The sequence below is a fragment of the Myxocyprinus asiaticus genome, chromosome 9, assembly GCF_019703515.2.
Source record: "Myxocyprinus asiaticus isolate MX2 ecotype Aquarium Trade chromosome 9, UBuf_Myxa_2, whole genome shotgun sequence".
Taxonomy (NCBI): Eukaryota; Metazoa; Chordata; class Actinopteri; order Cypriniformes; family Catostomidae; genus Myxocyprinus; species Myxocyprinus asiaticus.
Genome location: NC_059352.1, coordinates 1,046,430 through 1,063,654, shown reverse-complemented (window position 1 = coordinate 1,063,654; position 17,225 = coordinate 1,046,430). Strand labels below are relative to the sequence as shown.

Genomic DNA, 17,225 nt, shown 5'->3' with positions numbered 1-17,225 from the left:
GCTCTAGCTAACTACTTTTGCAAATGAGTAGCTTCAATATAGTTTAACAATTTTAACCCTTCTATTTCAGTAATTTCAAACAACCTTTTTGTTCAGGTTGTTTTTTTGTTTTTTTTTTACATAGGCTTGTTTTTTGCATTTTACACAATCATTTTAATATAGTACTGCATCTGGAAAGAGCGCCACCTATATATCAGTGGTGGTACTATTCTTTTACGGTAGGCAGATATACAGTAAAGTCTTCATTTTGAGTGATAATTAGAATACTTACTAATTGTATCTGTTTGATATAATGGTTTTTATTCAAAAATATTTTTATTTCAGAAAAAACAGTAAACATCTACCTGGCGGACAAAAAAGGTGCCTATATCATAGAGAATTGGGGATGGTCTCATAATCATCCAAAACACCCTGACATTGCATAAATACAGTATGAACAAGTATCATAAATATGTAACTTTTTATTTTTTACTTATTCATTAATTATACATTGTTGTGGAGAAACCAAAGGCATTTTGACCAAATACAAGATTAAGATTTTTTTTACTGTTTTTAACTCTTAAACAGGTCAAAAATGACCCACAGGAGTCAGTAGCTTCTCCAGCACTGACAATATTTGTACATGTGTATTTGTTGTTCCCTCTAAAGAGTTTGCTATCATGTTTATGTGTGTTTCTTGCATCAGCATCTTTATTGCGCGGCTGTGAGCACTGGTTTGAGTGCAGTCAGTAAAGCTCCTATATAAACATTCAGCAAGCGTGTTCCAGATTGCTGCTGTTGTGACGGCTCTCCATATGTCGTTTTCATACCTGTTCTGTCTCCACTCACACGCAACGTGTCCCAGTGGAATGCATGTGTGTTTGTGGAGCTGCAGTGTATGACAGCACGGACGCAATAATGACAAGGATAAAACAGTGTAACCTTTCATGAAGATGATGGGATGCACAACCCAACCCAAATGTCAATCAATATCAGTGTGTGTTTTTTTTATCATGTAATGAACCGGTGAAAACAGACAGTCAGTATCAACTTACACATAACATTTTGCTGTACACACATTCTACTGGCACAATATTTTTGGGCAAACTGTGATTTATAATCATAAATGTAAGCCACTCATTAGCTTGAGCAAAATTATGGCACTATTTTCCTGATGAGTTTTGTTGTTGTTGTTTGATGTGTTTGATAAGCCCATAAATAAATAAGATAACCCATTCAGTTGGAAAGAAAATCACAAATTACTTTTGCAGAAGTCTTTTGTACATTTGAATGTTTATTTATGTGGCCCAGTTTAGAGGTTATTGAGCTTATTGGTTTAAATCCCTAGAAATGTTGAATGTCAGTCATAATCTGTGTGCTTGCACATGCACGACTGTCTTTTCACAACAGTGATTTACATTTAATCTGAGATTATAATGAAACAATATTGGTCAGTACAGAATAACTCAACGCTCAACCTCGTCTCATAGAATCACGTTACTATATCTACTTTTTTGTGAAGTTATTTTTACATTTCTCGTTGTATGTATCACGTCAGTTTCCTGGTGAAATGAACACTAGAGGCGCTACAACAACAATGACTTTTATTCACAACTGATAGAGCGTTACATTTGTGTGGACCGGGGTACGAGTCCTGAAGAGCATGCAAGTCCACACATGAGCCCAAAGTGTCATAGAAGCACCACAAAATGACGTGGTTGTGTTTTTTATCTCACATTTGTTTTTTCTGACACTATTGTTAAGGTTTAGGTTTAACCCTCCCTAAATTGTCCTCAATAAAAATGTTTTGCTTTATTTGAGCAGTACAAGACATGGTGACTTTTCCTCCATTTGCCATCTGAACATACAAAAAAATAAAATAAATTAGGCTTGATTCGATAAGTCTAAGCGGTCATGAAAAAAATACAAAAAAATAGACACCTTTGGTTTTCGTGGTCAAAATTGACCGACCATTGAAAATGAATGGGAAAGAACAAAAAGCAGAGCAGTTTTGTTTTCAGTCTGTCAAATACAATCAATAAAGCAGCCACAATGCCAAAACACACACACACACACACACACACACAAAAAAAAAACAGACAGAAATTACAGGGTGAGACACTAAAACATCCTCTGTGCAAAACACACCCACCCAATCACACACAAACACACTTACACACACACACAAGAATGAACTGATGAAACTATAACAGAGCTTTTTTTACATTTGTCAAAAAAACAAAACAATAAATGAGTCATAAAGCTAAACACACACTCAGAAATGAAGGGGTGAGATGAGAACACACACACACACACACACAAATACATTTTTACTATAGAAAGTTTGAATTGGCAAAATGTTTACTCTGAAAAATTCTAAAAATTCAATTAGAGTATAAAAGAATGTTCATTTCTGTTTCTTGATTTTCTTGACATTATTGTGCATTTACTTTGAGTTATTACATTTTTATGTTTGAAATAAATTATTGGTAGAAAAATGTTTATTCTGTGTTTTCTCTTTGTAACACCATGGTCAGGTTTGATTGCAAGCATAATGACATAAACTGCAAAAACTGACACTTCCAATCAATTTAAAATGCTAAACTTTGACAAATAATAGTTTGATAATGTCTAAATATATATCCAAATGCATATCTTGTGATAAAATATAAAATTAGGTTACAACTTGCCATCAGACTACACAGTATGTGTCTACAGTCATCTACTGGCTGTTACTGGCATGACATGATTTACAAGTCGTGTTATTTATATTTTATTCACCAGATAGCAGCAATCTGCCTCCAATTTATGTCACATTCTCATATTGTCTTCATGTTTCAACTTATAGAAGTGTAGGTTCTGGTTTTATATATATATATATATATATATATATATATATATATATATATATATATATATATATATATTTTTTTTTTTTTTTATTTGCTTATTTGTATATGCAAATTAATGGTAAAATTAAGAAATGTACATGTAAATAAGATCAAAATAGCATAAAACCCAAAAGAAATAATAATGTTATTGTTCTTACTTCAGGGAAGAAGAAATGGTATCATTATCATCATTAAAAAAAAAAAGGGTTACACATCTGACCCTTCCGGTCAAAAATGACCGCAAATACCAAAGGGAGGTCCCATTTTTCAATACAATAGGAGGGTTAAGGTTTAGGGTAGGGAGGTCGGTTTTGTTGATTTTAAACTCGATAGAGCATTAACCTTAAAAACCTTAACTCGCTTTTAGCGCCACACAGTGGACATTTTACTTCTAAACTGCTGCCATACGTGTACCACGCAATTTTTGCTAAAATGTTTGTCACACTGCAAAGATTTGACAGATGCATTTAAATGTGAATCCCCTTTATTTTCATCTTGTGTGTGTACAGAATAGTTACTCCAATAATTGTGGTGGTTGACATTACCATAGCAACATTTTTGGTTTATCATGGCTGTAAACAAGAAAATGGATACCAGCACTTTGACCCATTTGGTATTAAGATATTTTTGACGAAAGGAATAATAGCGACATATCTCAAAATGTGTGTTCGAGTCGAGACACGCACCTCTGTTTGTCACATGAGCTGTCAGTATCCTAAAGAGAGTGTCACTTCTGTCATTTACTGAACTCAGTGTGAACACAACAAGATTAAACACTCATTCTGAGGAGTGACAACTGGATTTAGCTGCAGTGTGAATGTAGTATTAAAGCCAGTGTGGTTGTTTTTATAGCCTTCAGTAGTTCAGTAGCTGCAGTGGTTTGTAGTAACAGCAGTGAATCACTGGTGGTGGAACATTATTTAAAGGCTGCAGTTCTGGGGGGAACGATTAAAGCTGCACGCTAATTAGAGGAACATCCAGAAGGTCTAAGAGCAAGGGAGTTAAAAACAAATGAGATCCAAAAGAGCAAAACAGTTTGTAATGCTCTGCAATAGGACGGCCGGGAGAGAAAAAGCATACCCAAACACTACTCTTACTATTTCAGCAATATATAGCTTGTATACTGTGCACAGAATGGAATTTTTCTTTGTGCATGGAACACCCAGATGACCTACATTTGCCAAAATGTGCAGTACAAAGCACAATACAAGAGATATTGTATCCCACAATGCAATGTACTTTGACCTTGACCTTTCTTTACCAGTATGTTGTTCATTTTCACTGTTTTTTATTTTCGTCAGAATCTACATTTTATTTAGATGAAATGTCCTTTAAGTTTCGTCAGCATGTCATGTTCATTCATTTTAGACAATTTTACTCTGACTAATATGGCATGCAATTTTAGTCAAAGAAAATAAAGTTGATTAATTTAGTTGACGATAATGTGAAAAATGACAAAAAGATGTATCAAACTGCAACAGATCAAACTATTCTTAAAAATGTATAAACTACTTACTATCATTTAAACATGGACCCAACATGTTAAAGATTAATATGCTTAATATTTACGATTAAACAACATGAGGAAAGCAAAGTCCTAAAATAATAGCATTTAATGAATATACTGAAGTATTAGATACTTTTACAAATTACTCTGCTGTGAATTGTTCATGTTTACACAGTTTAGGATTTTGCGTTACTTGTAGCACGTTTTTAAGTTATGTGTTCTGACTAGTGCGTAACTTCATTCAAATTCAGCTGTTTATTGTCTTCATTGTCTGTGCAGATTTAAAGTGTAAAATGATGTTTATGTTGTGGATGTGTTTGAGTGAGATAATTAATCCTTTAGTAAAGTTCATCGTACAGATAATCAGCAGGAAAATCCACAACACACTATGGCTGGATTATTTACTGTACATCAGATCTTTCTAGAGTTTTCTTTCTTTTAATCGAACAGATAAATAAAAAATAATTAATTAATGCATTATTAAACTCATCATATTTTCATCAACAATATCTTTTATTTAAAACCATTTGATTATCGTTATGATGTGTTTGTCTCGTCGTTGTTATTGTTTGCAAAATCAAAAAACGAACATTTTGTCAGTAATTTCGATAATGAGATTACGCGCTAGTCAGAATGTGTCATTTAAAAAAACGTGCTCACGTAACACAACATACTAAACTGTCTAAACGTGAAAAATTCACATCAGAGTAACTTCTAAAAGTAGCTAATACTTATTTTAGGAGCTCAGGTTTCCCAGACCATTTTCTCATGTTGTTTAATCTTTATATATATATATATATATATATATATATATATATATATATATATATATATATATATATATATATATATACTGTATATATATATATATATATATATATATACAGTATATATCACATTGCACATACAAAAAAATAAAATAAATAAATAAAAAATATATAAAAACAATATCACAAAAAAATACAATAAATAATTAAATAAGACCCAACAAAAAATGACATATACATAATTAAAAAAATAATAATAATAATTACATAATCTAGATAATCGTTCAACCTTTATTCATTCAGCTATTTTTTCTTCATAAATAAAAATAAAAAAATGAAATTTATTTAGCAAATAAACTGGAAGTAATATCAACTGTGATTTTAACATCTCTATTTATATATACTATATATATATATATATATATTCTTTTTTTTGTTTTTGTTTTTTTGACTGATTTTTTTAATTTTTTATCAGACTGCTGAAAGGCATTTTACATCAAATTGGATTAGAAATTCTAAATAAACTTTTTGGACGTCACTCGCTTGCATGTAGCACACTTCTGGAACATCTTGAACATTTATTGTTGAATAATTTGTAATGTTTCACCTAAATAATAGGAAATATACATAGTGTGCTGTGTTCAGTAAGAGTGAAGGTATAATTCCTTTCCAAACATAGCCAATGTAAGTCTTTCATGTTTTACATTTAAAGCTCCAACATGTTATTGCTGCTATTTAAAGTTTTTCATCTCAGGACACAAATAAATGTACACATAAGAGCTGTGAACATACAACCATTAAAATATACTGTATGAAAACTCACCCTTCAAATAAATACCATGAGTGTGACAGTAAACACACACAAACACATTCAGTTAAATCTTTGCTCTTTTCGTACTATTGTCTCCTTAAGATGAATCGCTTATATTGTATTATTCCCCTTCGTATAAAAGTGTCTGGCAAATTAATAAATGTAAATATTTGCTTAGCTATCTAAATGGGGACTGAGACATACCCAAACCCAACCACTAATACATCAACATTAGTTATTGCATTACTAGGAATTAACAGAATTTCATACAGCATTTATTCATCTTGGTTAATGTCAGTTTATTAATATAAACTTTTTCGTTCTTAGTTCACAGTGCCTTAACTGATGTTCATGTATACAGCTTTACATGTATGTAGAAACCTAGATTACTGACTGCTACAAAATATTGGTTATTGTTAGTTCATGATAACTATATGTGTTAACCTACATTATATGTTTAATATCTGAATAGTTTTTCCAATTGAAGACGTCCACAGATGTCCCCAAAGGGAGGTTTTATCTTTATTCTGGGGATAAATGTAAAATCGTCTCCAAACTATAGCTATGTAAACAAGCACATTTTAAGCAGGAAGTGAGTGAGCTATTCTCTCTTGTGAACTCTTTAGAGACACTTATAAACACTAGACATTAGAGCATGCAGTTTCAGCACAGGTACCAATCCATGACTGATAGACAGAGACAGAGGGAGAGGAAAAATAATAATCTCAGGCAAAATTAAAAACATCCAAAAATGAAATAAAGATGAGTGCTGTGTAGGGGCTGAGCCGTTGGAATATAAAAGACAGAGTATGAAATATATATATGGGGCGTGAAGCGGAGTGAATGCTAAGGTACCTGCAGTCTGCAGCCGCTCACCTCCTCATGCAGATCTGTCTGTCTCTCTCCACGGCAACAACACCGAGCACAGGAAACTGACACCCAGTTTTAAAAAGATTCTGTGTTATTTTCACGCTGCTGTAATGCTTTTATTATTGCAGATTCACTCACAGATGAAGAATATTGATCACGAGGTCATGAGAGAAGACCGAGAGATCTGTGCATGCTTTCATAGATAGACACAAATTAAATTTGGGCAAGAATCTATACTAACTTTTTGCTGTCTAACCTACGTAAAAAATGGTTACGCACCTGAGTGAAACAGCAAATTAAAAGTCAACGTGAAATCAAAATGTCTTATTGGTCTTATTCTGAACGATTCATCAGTGCATATTATTCCAAAGAAAAAAAAGCATCTTCCTAATCGTTTATCAGAATGTAATAACTCTCAATGCCTCTCTAACAGCGTTCCTTTTCCGCTGACGTCACCTAGAGCGTCTGGTCCTGGAAGTAAAAACAATCCACTAATCAGATAAACGCTGCAAACAAAGTGCACCAAAAGAGCTCTGCAGCGACCGTCCGCTCCCATGATAAACTGTGAATCACGCAATTGAGTCATCTGCAATACATTTCAAATATATTGTTTTAAATCAGTTGTTTTATATTTTTCAGTTGTTTTACGTCATCTGCAATGCTTCATGGGATTGTAGTTCATTTCTTCATTAAAGACATTAAGTACACAGTCTTGTATCTTTGTGTTTTTGTCTAATTTTTAACCCTTTAAGCTCTGAAGGTGTTTTTAAATATTTCCTGTTTCAGTGGCATACACAAAGTTAAAGGTTTATAACTTGTCAAAAAAAAAGGGGGGGTCAGGTGTTTGGTATCATTGTAAAGAAAACGTAATGATATAGATTATGATACATTCTGAGACTCTCAACCTAAGAAACTGCTGAAAAAAAATGCTTTTTTTCTTATTTGACATTCAATATCTCTGGGTGTAAATAAGGTGGCTCTGCAAAACTGCTTCTGTTTTGTTTCCAATCATGTCACCTGTACCAAAGAAATTTTTTTTGTTGATATGACAAAGCAATCAAAGGTTATAGCATTACAAATATAATTTATCATAGTGTCCAAAAACATCTCCAAACAAATAAAACATAATAATTGTACATAAGAACTAATTACACATGCAAACACAACAATGACTAAAGGTTTGCATAGCATGCAGACATGATTTTAGTAATGAGATTTCACAGAATGAGTTTCATTCTGTGTCATTTGAGTCATCATTGAGTCTGTGTCATGTATTTGGCGCCATCTCCTGGTGGTCATATGTAACATTGTGCTTCATGTGGATTATCTAATGATCTATGCATCTGATTACCTTGTGTGTGGGCATGCTATTTTATGTTCCGTTTATTTTTCGTGAAGTTATAAGCGAAAACGCAACACCAAATGTCAAAGCACTTGTTCAGTTTTGGTCATAATGTCTACATGCATTGGAAAGTAGAGCTTCTAAACTTTCAAACGATACCTATTTTGTGTTGCTCAAGACTGTAGTTATTAATATTTTGAAGATTATTTTTTTTCTCGCAGGCCCATCCGAGCTTAGTGTTGAATACTTTTTTTGCTTCAAATCAAAGTCTGTAATGTTGTGATTTACCTCGGAGCTGGCTGGTTTAGTTCATGACCTAGAACGCTTTCGTGAAGGATTTTATGAAATCTCTATGGAAAAAAATGAATAGAAATACTCCATTACCAAGATGCCTGAAAAAGAGGGCGGCCACTGTTGTGCTCTATTTAGTTATTGTTTGGGGCTACTGTTGTAGGTAATGCAGCTAAAGTCTTTCCTAAATTTAACACAGTAATTTACCATTGAGTTACCATTACATGTTACCATTAAGACCATTATGCAGAGATGCCCTGAAGGGTAAACTGGTTTTCTGGTATTGAACGGCCACTTTTTACCATCCAATCAATTCACCATGGATTAAATCCACCTCTGTATTTTTCTCATTCAATATCCTGTTTTACTCTGAAATACATCAGATTACAGAAATACAATAAGTTGTGAATGGCGTTTCATGTTGACTTTAAAAGAACTGCTGCTAATACTGTGACACTGTTACTACCAAATGACTGTCTAATTCTCAGGTGTCACACAAATGATCAATGCAACTGAACATGAAATTAAATTACATTTTTCGATGTAATCTCACAATATTTAAATCTATTGACGTCAGTTACTCAAACAACACGCTGTCGTGGAAGCAGCTCTTTGAAACTTTCCCTAAAGTTACTCTTGTGATTTTTACCAGCTGTGTAAAGCATCTAAACCTGAACAGAACTTAAAGGAATATCCCGGGTTCAGTATGAGTTAAGCTCAGTTGACAGCAATTGTGTCATAATGTTGATGACCACAAAAATTATTTTTGATTCGTCCCTCCTTTTCTTTAATAAAAGCACAAATGTGTGTTCCAGTGAGACACTTACAATGGAAGTCAATGGGGTCAATAATCTGTAAACATTAAAATACTCACTGTTTCAAAAGTATAGACACAAGATATAAACAATATGTGTGTTAACATGATTTTAGTGCGATTGATCACTTACTAATTGCATCTGTGGAAAGATAGAGCAAATTTTACAACTTTGCTGCAATGGCGACTTAATGCCGAAAAACCTAAAACGACGATTTAAACAACTTTACAGCTCAAATAATTCATGAGTTTTAACAGAAGAATTAATGTAAGTGCTTTTATAAAATTATAAGCGTCACATTTCTGCCTTTAAACCTCCAAAAATTAAAACCCCCAAAAACCCCATTGACTTCCATTGTAAGTGTCTCACTGGAACCTAAATTTTTTTTTTTTTTTTTAATCTTTTTTAAGAAAAGGAGGGACGAGTAAAAATTATTTTTGTGGTATTAAACGTTATGCCACAAATGCTGCTGATTGAGCTTAACTATTGAACCCGGAATTTTCCATAAACTCTTGATAATGGAAGCATCAAAGTTTCCACTCATTTTTCCGAGTTCTGTGGACAGAGATGTTGCAGTCATTGATCGAGAGCTGTTAGAAAACAAATGTGCTCAAACGGTTTATATGGACGCTCTCACTTGAAAGTATTGTCAGAAAACAAAGGGATCTTTATGAAAGACAAATCACAGCTGAGATTTCATCAATTATTTCTCCTAGACAGCAATGAGATTAAATAGAGAGGAAATGGAGACATTAGCTGAAGTTAGATGTTTATCTCGTAAGCTTTTCTCATTTCGAGGAGTGACTGTCTGACCTGTGACCAAAAATTCACTGAAAAAAAATGGGAAAATGCAGGAAGTCCGATTCACTAAATTATATTATTTGTAATCTACACAACAAAATTGTGCTTCTCTTCTAAACTTGTTTTCTTTGCTTTTAATTAATGTAATTATCTAAAATGTGCACTGTACTAGATTACATTATGTAGGGTGAACATGAACTAATCAAGTATGTTCAACAACAGTACAAAAAATATTTTTGCTTCTTGTTTAATTTACTTAATTACAACAGACTAATGCAACACAGTTTTTGAACATTTTGTCACAACTTAATTTCGTCGCATTTAATATACTTACATTTTTAAATGGAAGTTTACTCAATCCATTTGTGTAAGGACTACATGAATACTTTTTCTTGACATAACGAAAACTGGACAGGGGATTTGTAGTTTCCATGGGACTTGATGCAGAATGTAAAAATGTTGAAATTAAGTGCTATTTTATGTATTTTTGAGTAAGATGAGAAAAGGGTCTTAATAGTATTTAATGTTGTTATTTTGGGATTTAGAACTGATTCTGTTACGCTGGGTTCCATTGTGGTGAAGATTGGAGCGTTCACTTTGGTTCAGGATGAGTACACAAACAACATGCTATATGTTGATTTACCCAAGGAGCAATTACTACTTAGCATTTAGCATGCTAATGTATAATATTGCTGAATGTTAGCTAACTAGCATAACCTTAACATAAATCAGTAATGTGACACAAAAATATTATGTAAAACTAAAGAAATGAATCATGTTAGGGACACTTTGAGGCTACTTAATTGGGTCATTTAACCTCCTGAGACCCGAGCGGGACTGCTGTGTGCATCTTCCATTTACCTTTTTGATTTGTAAGTAGTAGCACCTAATAAACATGCAAATAATAATAATAATAATAATAAATAAATAAATAATAATATTCTAGAGCAAATAGTTTTCCTAAAAATGTATGTCCTCATATGTGGACTAAGTTGTGAAATTTTGATTTGAGTGTTGATTATTCATGTTTTTGAGATGTTACAGACATTACATCAGAAATTAGCATAATTAATTCAGATTCAAAGTAATGTCCAGCATCATCCAATCACTGTCAACCATGTTAAAATAAAATGATACATTATAAATTCTGAATCTATGTACTGATTATCATTGTCACATGTCTGTCAAACATGTTGAGTGATCCAAACATCATCTGCAGCCTGAAACTGAACTTTTGATCAGATTTTAGGAGTGAATGCACTTAACTGCATAGAGAGCTATAGGATGCTCCCTTGCTCCCTATTTAGTGAATGACTTAACCTCCAGTGTGCTGTCTGTCTGCACTGATCTCAGAACAGTTTGAAATGCACCTTATTTTCATCCTAACTCCATATAAAGCCTCTGAAAGACACATTGTTCAGCTTATGGATGCATCCATTTATTCTCAATGTGATAATGTACAGTAAATATAGGAATGCATTTATTAATGTTAATGAATAGAATCGTATTGTACAGTGATAACAAAATAAAATATAACAAAATGTATATTAAAATGAAGCGAAATTACCCACAGATGAGTTGAAAAATCCACATATGTGGACATCACGGATTTTTTAATGAGGCATATCAAACGAAACTAGAGACTCTCCTCGTTATACCCAAACAGGTTTCAGTGAAAAAACTTAGAGATTTCTTACCAGAAGCACTTTTGTTGGCGCTGTGCCCATAGAAGTGCTTCGAGGAAATCGACGTCATGTTGTTGTGTCACGTGACTCGGTGCGGCAGAAGTTTAACCCTTAAATGACAGTGTAGAGTCTTGTGAACAGTATTCAGATGATTTAAAATATTTTAAATTATGCGTTGCGTATAGCGAAGTAAATACAACGTCCACGCATGTGGACACGGGGTCGCACAATGTTAAAAATAACTTCATTTCATTATGTTGAGATTACACAAACAAATAATGTTTTCTGACAAAGAGTTAATGAACTAAACCAAGAGGAAAGAATAAGTTGATATAACTCAATTGTTTCATGTGGAACCGATGTACATGATTAATTCATGTAAATTCAGAGCATTTTTTTTGAGTGTTGAAAGTTTTACATTTGGCTCCAACACACTCTGTTGTCAACCAGTAAAAATTTCATTTGGTCCTAGTGGTGCTTTTGTAAATCCAGTTCACTGTATTCCACTCCACACAGCACCGATCTGCACCTGATGTCAAACACAACCTACAATATGTCTTAGATGAAATCGATCACATTAAAGATTTATCACGAGTTGTGGAATAATCGCTGGTGTGTCCATGTCATATTGACGGCGTGTTTCTTCTGCTGAGTTGACAACAAACAACACAACCTTACGTTCAGATTTAACCTGATCTCACCTGAGCTAAATGAGACTTGAACTTCATGACTTTGTGCTCATAATACAAGACAGAGATGTCTAAAGCACATTGGAATCGCAAAAGCTGGTGTATACTTTGTTGTACTGTCCTTCCATGGGATTCTGTAGATAATGTAGATTTTTACATTTTGAATGTATTATTATTTATCATTTATAATTTATTCAAAATATTTTGATATTGATCTGAAATAATTTCCTATGCTTAAAATCTACTGTGACTGACCTTTAATAGACTTTAATAGAATTATTTCTTCCTTGGTGGTAAAACTCTTGGTCCAATGCATCATATCAGACAGATCACTACATTCTGCTTAGCAATTTATAATATATATATCAAAAACACACGCACCAGAATGATGTTTGTAAGGGGCTAAGTCTAAACCATGTCTCAATCCAAAAAAGAGAGCACGCACACTTACAGCTCCAAAAGATATTTTAAGAAATAACCACGTGGGTAACGAGTCTTCTTCAGATCTGTTGGAGCAGTAAGTGTGTTAGCAATTTATGATAGTCATATACTCCTTTAACCTTCTATTAATGAAGCTCCGAAAGGATCTGTATATGTTTAGATGATTTTCTTTATTTCTGTCTGTCTTTCTCTCTGTCTTTCTGTCTGTCTGTCTTTCAGTCTTTCTTTTTGTGTTTCTTTCTTTCTTTCTTTCTGACTTTCTTTCTGTCTTTCTGTTTTTCTTTCTGTTTTTCTGTCTGTCTGTCTGTCTTTCTGTCTGTCTTTCTGTCTGTCTTTCTGTCTTTCAGTCTGTCTGTCTTTCAGTCTTTCTTTCTGTCTGTCTTTCTGTCTTTCTTTCTGTCTGTCCTTCTTTCTGTCTGTCTTTCTGTCTGTCTTTCTGTCTTTCTTTCTTTCTTTCTGTTTTTCTGTCTGTCTGTCTGTCTGTCTGTCTTTCTGTCTGTCTTTCTATCTGTCTTTCTGTCTTTCAGTCTGTCTGTCTTTCAGTCTTTCTTTCTGTCTGTCTTTCTGTCTTTCTTTCTGTCTGTCCTTCTTTCTGTCTGTCTGTCTTTCTTTCTGTCTTTCTGTCTTTCTTTCTTTCTGACTGTCTTTCTGTCTGTCTTTCATTCTTTCTGTCTGTCTTTCTGTCTTTCTGTCTTTCATTATTTCTGTCTGTCTGTCTTTCATTCTTTCTTTCTGTCTGTCTTTCTTTCTGTCTTTCTTTCTGTCTTTCTGTCTGTCTTTCTGTCTTTCTGTTTTTCTTTCTTTCTGTCTTTCTGTCTGTCTGTCTGTCTTTCTGTCTTTCTGTCTTTCATTCTTTCTGTCTGTCTTTCTGTCTTTCTGTCTTTCATTATTTCTGTCTGTCTGTCTTTCATTCTTTCTTTCTGTCTGTCTTTCTTTCTGTCTTTCTTTCTGTCTTTCTGTCTGTCTTTCTGTCTTTCTGTTTTTCTTTCTTTCTGTCTGTCTGTCTGTCTTTCTGTCTTTCTGTTTTTCTTTCTTTCTGTCTGTCTGTCTGTCTGTCTGTCTGTCTTTCTGTCTGTCTTTCTATCTGTCTTTCTGTCTTTCAGTCTTTCTGTCTGTCTTTCTGTCTGTCTTTCTGTCTTTCATTCTTTCTGTCTGTCTTTCTGTCTGTCTTTCTGTTTTTCTTTCTGTCTGTGTGTCTTTCAGTCTTTCTTTCTGTGTTTCTTTCTGTCTGTCTTTCTGTTTTTCTTTCTGATTTTCTGTCTGTCTGTCTTTCTGTCTGTCTTTCTATCTGTCTTTCTGTCTGTCTTTCTGTCTTTCATTCTTTCTGTCTGTCTTTCTGTCTTTCATTCTTTCCTTCTGTCTGTCTTTCTTTCTGTCTTTCTTTCTGTCTTTCTGTCTGTCTTTCTTTCTGTCTTCTTGTCTTTCTTTCTGTCTTCTGTTTTTCTTTCTTTCTGTCTGTCTGTCTGTCTGTCTGTCTTTCTGTCTGTCTTTCTTTCTGTCTTTCTGTCTCTCTGAGTGCTGCTGAGAGCGTGTTGAAGATTATGAGTTTTCTAATTTCTCTTTTTCCTAAACTCTTGTTTCTCTGTTTCGTGGTGTTGTTTAGAGAAACAGTGTGGCTGGTCAGCATGGCTGCAGGTGAAGAGTTTAGCTTACACAAACTCACATGCCGACACGTTATTAAACTGTCTCCGCCTGACGGGTGTTTGGTTGAAGAGTGTAGTCTAGCGGTAGGTGAGATTGTTGGATATGAAAGTGTTAAATCTGCTTCTAGGATGAATAGTGCCATGGTGATTTTTCTAGACAATGTAGAAAAAGTAAACCAGTTACTTGAGAGCGGACTTGTGATTCAAGGCACCTACACACCAGTTTTGTCACTAGTAAGTCCTGCCAAAAAGGTCATCATTTCGAATGTACCCCCGTTTCTGAAAAATGAGCTTTTGGAAAAAGAGCTGGTGAGACACAGAAAATTAGTGTCTCCGATAAAGATGATTCCCATCAGCTGTAAATCTCCTCATATTAAACATGTTGTGTCTTTTAGGAGACAAGTTCAAATGATTCTTAAAAAGAGTGATGAAGAATTGAACTTGGTGTTTAAGTTTAAAATTGATGATTTTGATTATACTGTGCACATAACATCAGAAACGATGTGATGATGTTTTGGGTGTGGAACCGTAGGGCATGTGATTCGTTCGTGCCTGGAGAGGGTAGGTGAGAGCAGAACCCCTTTACTGGACGAACTGCAAGGTATTGTGCAGGAAGAAAATCGAGATGATAGCGATCAAAAAAATGAGTTGATGGAAAATTTAGCGAGCAAACAAAGTGAACAAAAAGTACAAGATGACGTGAGGGTAGACCTAAATGTTGGTCACACCATGACTAGAGTAGCAGAGTCAGTGTTGTTTAATGAAGAAGATGTTTTGATGGATGCTGACCTTTCCAATTTCTCAACCAAGAGAAAAAATACAGAAAACAAATCAAACACTGAACAAGTTACAAAAGTGTCAAAGACAAATCCAATGAGCTGTTCTTCTCAGTCAGGTGACGGTTTGATAAACTCGCAGGAGTGTGAAAGTGATGTAAGTGGAGACTCACAGATGGATGTGGAGAGTGCTTACTCTTTCACCAGAATTCAGTCCTTTCTACTAAGAACAAAAGGCATGAGATCTGTGAAAGTTGATGATTTTTTTTCCAGATTTAAAGTTGTTCCATGATTCAGTTAGATTATTCATGAAAAACACAGAACACATCGGCCAACCGACCTTTACTGACCAAGAAGTTTTTCGTCTTAAAAAATTGATGATAAAAGTTAGAGCGCAATTAGCGAATGATGGCTAAGTGGTTTTTCTTTTTCTTTTTCTTTTTTTGTGTTAACCTCTCTGTTTTGTTTAAATGCAGCTTTACATTTAATATGTGTGACATAAAGCTGGGTTCTTTAAACATTAATGGTGCCAGAGAGGATGTGAAGAGAGCTTCCCTTTTCGTTTTGTTTAAGGTTAAGAAATTACATGTCATTTTTTTACAAGAAACGCACAGCACAGCTGAGAATGAAACTGCATGGAAGAAGGAATGGGATGGGGACGTTTGTCATGTGGTGGAGTTGGTATCTTGTTTTCTAGATTTATTACCTATTTCTTGTGTTACTGAGGAAATTATTGAGGGTCGCTTGTTAAAAATACAAGCTGTATTTGAAAATGTAAAATTGACTTTTATGTGCTCCAACAGTAGGTACAGAAAGGGTGCTCTTTTTAAACACTCTAAATACTGTAATTAGTAACTGTAGGGATGATGATGGATACATGTTCCTGGTGGTGATTTTAATTGCACTGAAAATGCAACTTTGGATAGGAACCACCCAGAATCACATGGAGCCAGTAAGAGATGTCTTGTTAAATTAATTGAGGCGAATGATCTATGTGATGTTTGGAGGCTTTTTCATACTACTCAGCGTCAGTATACTTGGACTCATGTTAAAGATACTTTTTTGTCTTTGGCTAGACTTGATAGATTTTACTGTTTTAAACATCAGAGTAATGTACTTAAAGGTTGTTCAATACACCCAGTTGGTATTTCAGATCATTCCCTTGTACAAGTTTCTATCTTTGTTAAAGATGTGAAATGCAGAAGTGCCTATTGGCATTTTAATGTGTCCCTACTTTCTGATAATGTTTTTAAAGATGCTTTTAAATATTTTTGGAGTGGTTATACAAAGACAAAATCTGAATACACTTCTTTACAACAGTGGTGGGACATAGGAAAGGGCAAGATAAAATAGCTGTGCTTACAGTATATTCTCAATGTCACAAGGGACATGACTAGGTCTATGAAAGCTTTGGAGAGTGAAATAGTGAAGCTGCAAGATTTGGCAGAATCCATAAGAGAAAGAGAACATTTTAAAGTTCTCAAAAAACAAAAAACAAACAAAAAAAGTTAGCTCTATCCAACCTGTTGGGTTTTTCTGCCCAAGGTGCTCTGGTTCACTCCCATTATCAAAATATTGTTAAAATGAATGCACCCTCTCACTTTTTTCGGCCTTGAATGCAAAAATGGACAAAGGAGACTCATGCACTTTCTGCGGTCCAGCACAGGGCAGCTGCTGCAAGAGTCTGTGGATATCCGTAAATGTGCAGTTGGTTTTTATGAGAAACTTTTCAAGAAGGAGTTCCAAGAGAGACCAGAGGTGGTGCAGTCCTTCTATGAGGGCTTACCTAAGGTTTCCGAGGAGGCTAACGCAGAGTTGGATGCACAAATCTTTGCTGATGAGCTACATTCTGCATTGCAGAGCCTAGAGAGCAGCAAGGCTCCAGGCATTGATGGCCTTCCTGTAGACTTTTATAAA

The 17,225-nt window shown here is 34.3% G+C and overlaps 2 protein-coding genes across 2 annotated transcripts in view; one reads left to right on the top strand and one right to left on the bottom strand.

Moving 5' to 3' along the window:
* Positions 1 to 17,225, top strand: part of LOC127445792 (neurexophilin-2-like) — a 112,519-nt gene that overhangs the window by 36,490 nt on the left and 58,804 nt on the right. The gene's annotated exons all lie outside the window — the stretch shown is intronic.
* Positions 9,569 to 17,225, bottom strand: part of LOC127445798 (cytochrome c oxidase subunit NDUFA4-like) — a 143,496-nt gene continuing 135,839 nt past the window's right edge. Inside the window, exon 5 of the transcript XR_007898043.1 lies at positions 9,569 to 9,587. The gene's annotated coding sequence lies outside the window, so the exon portion shown is untranslated. The remainder of the gene's footprint in view (positions 9,588 to 17,225) is intronic.